A 6,000-nucleotide genomic window follows, 5' to 3' on the forward strand; every position below is an offset into this window, starting at 1 on the left:
TTGCCGAATGGCGCAGAACCAAATGAAATTTATGACCACAGATTGGAGTATACAATCGTCTGCTTCCGAGCAGTAGCTGCGGAACAGGTGGTGGTTTTTAGGTAATGCGAGACTACTATTCGGGTTCCTGCGAATTGTGGCATATATCTTCAGGTTCATGGGCTTGGCTTTTCATTGCAGACATTGATTTGCCATACATAACAAGGACTCGATCAGTGGGTTTAGCTCTCATTCAAGAGGATTCAAGAATCATGGTGCTGTTTCAGTGTAGAGAGTATCGAACCCATGTCACTCGCATCTTGAGCCCGACACCTCCCATGCCAGTCCTCCCCTAACTGATTACAGGCGACTGTCGCATCCATCATTATCGACCAGTGTCGTCATGTCCCTCACAGCCTTGTGTGTAATACAGTTAACATCTCCAAATGAAGTGTTCAGCTGGACACTCCAGAATCCATCCGTCACACTCAGTAGGAAACAATTAATGGGGACGTTAGGTGTGACTTAACCGTTTCCTTTCAACATGTCCCAGGCTCGACTTTGTAGTGACTTCATATTTACTCGACATGTTTTTCAATGATTTATGACTAGGGCGCCTTGACCTAAGATTATGATAATATCTGACTGGGTAAGTTTTGCTAGGATCGGTTATCGACCAGTATGATAATGAACTATTCAATTTGACAACTTACCCTTAGGCTGTTGTAAAGCCACAATGGAAGGAAGGCGATTCGATAAGGACATGGTCAAGGTGGATAGGATTCTATCCTTGATTTTTATACAATGTTGCTTTCACCTTCTCAATCCGAAGACAGACAATGAATAATACGACAAAAGAAAAACAGATGCTCCAAGTACAAATGTAGATATCATGCGATCGACTCGGAAGGGGGTGATTGAAAAATAGCGCCTTGACTAGATATCAAACTTTTCATGCAATAAGAACGCCTTCTTGATTTACTCCGTCTGAGCTGGGTAACTACCTCCGCATCAATCATGCGTTCACGTGATTGATATTAGGGTTGTCACTTGTTTAATTAAACACAATATTGCCATTAGAGTCAACGAGGTGTCATTGAATTTGCCGACAAGCAATGTGAGTCAATAAAGTAAACGCTCAATTACATGTAAAAGATAATTAAATTGAACGGATTTATTGGTTCTGCTAACTCATCTTGATCATTTAATACGAAGCTAAAGAAGCGATTATTGTCGCAAATATTTCTTGTCTGCAGGTGAAACCGGTAATCGCTGTGTTCGATATCGACCAAAGGTCGCTGCAAACGCACTCCTATTGCCGGCACTGCAACGACCACCTCAAACTAGCGGTTTTCATCGAATGCGATATTAAAGATCGCAGGTCGAAGGAACGAATATCGCTCGCTTGCGTTGGTAAACTTTCTCAAAAATTTGAAATTTCTTATACATGTATATCATATCATCTGCCGGTCGTGGCGCGCCGAGTATTGTGGGACGACTGATCTTGGCACAGGTCAAACATGTCGGACCGGAATCCTCTCTCTTAAACGGAGACGGAACAGGAAACGTCTATCGTGGATGGAATATAGACAACTCTAATTAAACAGGCCGAGGAAATTGAACAAATGACACTTATGTGCTAATTTCCCCGCCGCGGGTCTCTGGCTGATGGTAAGTATTCACATCTTATTAGTCCGGGATTGGGAATAATTGTCCACAGTTTTCTGGTCCCATTATTATAGAGTGTCTTGGCTGATAGCGATGAGAACACACGGTGAAGAAAAACAGCGTTGCATCGAAGTATACCACTGCTTCAACGTGTTCTTCTTCAGCAAAAAGAAACCATCAAGTCATCTGATTCGTGCTTTCCCAATGATAATTTCTCGAAATCATTTGTGTTGTGGACAAATCTGGGACAGTCGTAACTTTGTTCCCTTCAGAGTTAAACAATATCGGTGAACTGCCTGCCAAAATCACCCTCTTGTCAAGAACGTAGGGCCAGGAGCAAATTAATTTTTTCAGTTGACGCCTTCTTCCCTAACACGATCAAGCGTCAACTGAAACGTTCCGGTCATCATGACGTCTAGCAAACGAGCCTGTACCCGGTATCATTCCACAATTTTATTGGCCGCGGTGTTCTACAGATCTAGTTATACCTCGCCCCTAAGTTGGTTACTAACTGTTCAGCAATTCATTTTAAAATGACAACAACAATTTTCCGAATGTTGGGCGAGGTTTATTTGGTCCGTGTCTTATGAAAGGAAGATGATCCTGGCACTGTTCCTAACGAGCCTTGCGCGTGTGAACAAGTAACGATGGGCCATCTCTGCGTGTTCAAGGCGGCTATAATGTCGCGTGGTTTTAGATTGTAAACCGGGTCCCCTCACCAATCAATCCTTTAGAAGGAGGTACATGTAAAGAAGGTAGAAGATAGTGTAACCCTGTAATTAGAAAGATGAAAACGAACGATAAACGTAACTCGTTGGTCTTGTTCATCATTCGTGTCAAACGTGATAGATTCTGGAACATTTTACTTTTCAAATGTTTCTTCTGAATTTCATGAAATGGCTCGGCTGATTTGACCCGATCCATTAGCGTGCTCTTCGTTTCATCGCCACCTATTGGAAGGAAAAAATTAATGCATACTACCTCTGTCCTCGCCCTACTGAGAAGATAGCCGTCACAACAGAAAATTCCTGAAAAAAATACTAAGGGATATGAATATAGATGAAAACCCTTTTGATCATAATCTAAGCAAGAGTTTTTTCCACGGCCTTTTAGGAAACCCCACGGTGAGATTAGGCAGGTAACACAGGAATCACTCCGCGTCTGGTGGAAAAAAGTCCTACCGCTGGCATTAAGTGCAATAGATCTAGTGGTACATTTGCTTGATTGTCGGTTATTTGGGAAGATCAAATGTAATCACTGACTGGTTGTTTTAGGTCTTCAACCCGATTCCTATATCTTTCGGGAATAGAAGAGCTAAATACTTTGGTATACGTTTTCTGGAACACATGTTTGAGCAACAACCTCATTCACAATCGAGGCTGTCAGCAACAACCTCATTCACAATCGAGGCTGTCAGCAACAAACACATTCACAGGCGAGGCTGTCAGCAACAACCTCACAGTCAGGCTATCATCAACAGCCTCATTCGCAAGCCAGGCTGTTATCACATATCACAATAAATACAATTGGTAGTTCCATATGCCTGCAGGACACGCTGAGCATTTCATTTTGAAATGATTTGTGACAAGTTGGTTAGAATTTTCTACCGAAACACAAAATCCGCCGGTCAATGAAATAATAATGTCATTGCCACGTCAAGATCTCCCTCCATACGACCTTGGCCACGGTGTCACACAGGTGACAGCAACCCATTGATAGGCAGAGCAAGTAATTGCCTAGCTGTACCCCAATTAGACGTTTGCTTCACCCATTGTCCAAGCACGCGTGAGAAAAATAGTTGAGAGTCGGAGGTGCGTGAGGAACACGACCAGGAGGGATCTAGGGAGGTAACTTCAGCAAGTAAAATTTGAAACATGTTGTTCGATGAAGCCAGTGGGATCATGTTTTCAGAATGTTAAGACGGTGACTTAATGATATTGCTAAGGGAAGTGTTTTGAGATTCCCGGGAGAAGAGTAGCTTAAGTGTTCATGTGCCTCCAGAGTGTGATAACGTGTTCTGAGGCTTTTGTTGGAGGTCTCCTGCTGGTCTGCCACTTTCAAGATATACGAATATTTTGGTCACGTGGTGAATTCCGCTGAAGTTATGTATGTGTCATGCCGTAATAAAGTCTGCGTTGATTTCCGCGTCACGGGTTGTCGGAAAAACCAAATGCATGCCCCATAGGTCGGGTACATGTAGATCGACATTACGAGTTATGTAGTCATTTGGTGAAAACAAGTCGTATAGTCAACACCAACCACGCAATGGTGCTGTATTGGTTATGTCATTGGTGGAAGAACCAATTGAAAAATATATAAGTATCAAATATGTGACAAAAACCCTTTGATCCTTATCACGAACTCAATTTAAGTACAACAGTCCATGTTATTTTGATTAGAGTAAGTATCCATTGGCAAAGCTTTCTCGAGGCTAAGATACCAATGGGAATTGTCAACAAGTCATATTCCAAATGTGCATTCGAAAAGAGCTGAGAGTGGAGAAGAATGTGTCACCGAATGTTGCTGACTTGAGAAGGCTTGTTTCTAAGGGGCGAAAACCGATATTGAAGGGATGATATCATTGAAATACTATAAAAAGGTTTTTAGGTATTGATATAGGAAGCTACTAGTATAAGACTGTGCCTGAGATATCTTCGAAAGGCTCGTTTCGCTGAGATACCACTTTCTTATATTGGCTATACTCCCGACAAGAGTCTAGTCGTGTAATTAACACCTGAAAGTACTTGTAACTAAGTCATGATAAAACATGTTGGCGTGATTTCCAGTTCTTGGTTCTGTTTTGGCCACATTGTCATGATTGCTTTCTCCGCAAGTTATGCCGGCGAAACAGAGGGACGATATGAAGAAAAAAGGAAGGTCAGCCACATGGCAAAGTGGTTATACATGTAGAGCTTCGCCGCCACTGGTAATCAGGACGTCGTGGATGACTCATGATCGCTGTTTTTCCTTATCAATCAGTGAGAATATAGAGCCACTGCACAATAGGAATCGGCTTTTATTTTCTAGCAATGGAACCAAAGGGTAGACATACCGATTTCGCTCCAACTCGCCACCTGGTAAATATCATGCAGTGAGAATAAAAGCGGCTCTTTATCTATGGCATGCAATCTTTCAACATCTTCTGTCAGTGAGTGAACGTCCCTGAGCCACATCCTTTACAGATGATACTCTACACCCAATCCTACCTTTGCAAGCTTCAACCACCTTGGGAATTCCAGTAGGGGGCATACACTCCTTATACTTAGATACCACAAAGAACCGCTGATAATGAACAACAATGACTATGCCGCGTGGGAGTGAGATTAGACACATTGCATCCATGTAACGTATTAGCAACCTCAAAAACGCAATAAAGAATGCAGACTCGGGTATAAAGGCGGAATATTAGTGACAACACTCGCTCTGTACAGCTGCTTCTTTCACGTTATGTGACACTTTTTCTGGAGATGCGACAGTCATTTTTTTCGGATTGGAAACCAGGATGACCTGTCTCATCACTAGCTAGTTCGTGCATTTTCATTACGCCATTTCTTATAATACTGTGGTCGAGACTGGCGTATCAAAGAATAAAATATGTTACAAAGTATGCCAGATATGACATCTAAAAAGATAACTTGAATTCTGTCTTTTCCGCTCCACAATAAGCCTTAATAAGAAGGAGGAAAGCGGAGGTGCACTTCATTGGAGTTTTTATGTATGATTTGCACGCGATCTAAACGTCGCAGCGATGGTAAGTCTACATCAAAATGCGTTCAAACGGTTTGCTTGATACCATGTGGGAGTTCTTTATTTTGTCAAGGGTACGATAGTTCTTTCAAAAATCGATTTTGTAGAGATGAAGCCGCCGACGCAAACACTGGTAGCACAATGGATACAGAACATCCAGAACTCCTAAGTGACACACTTCCGCTATCCGCCCTGAACACTAGTCTGCAAGTCCGTATCACGGTTCGTTGACCCGTCGTGGCTCAACCGATCTCATTTCCTAATAAGGGGCAAGGCGATACATAAAAGTAATAAAATCAGGTAGGTCAAAGTAACTTTATATTGACACCAATCTGCCCTAGAAGTCATGGAGACCACAGGCCATGGCTCATTTTCCTTCGGGGAGACGTCAAGTGTAAAATATTGGCTTCTATACCAGATTATACGGGGTTGTTAGGACATTATGAGTGGTTGTTAGGACTAGTGCCAATTTTATATTTTCCGATATCTGAGGTGCCTTGTCAGATTCTTATCACGTTCATCAACTGTTACCTGATCATACTGTTCCATCTGATGATACCTAGTTGTTTTTGCCATTAATTTCTAGGTGTTTGGCAATTGGCTAGA

The sequence above is a fragment of the Lineus longissimus genome, chromosome 8 (assembly GCF_910592395.1).
Source record: "Lineus longissimus chromosome 8, tnLinLong1.2, whole genome shotgun sequence".
NCBI classification, from domain to species: Eukaryota; Metazoa; Nemertea; class Pilidiophora; order Heteronemertea; family Lineidae; genus Lineus; species Lineus longissimus.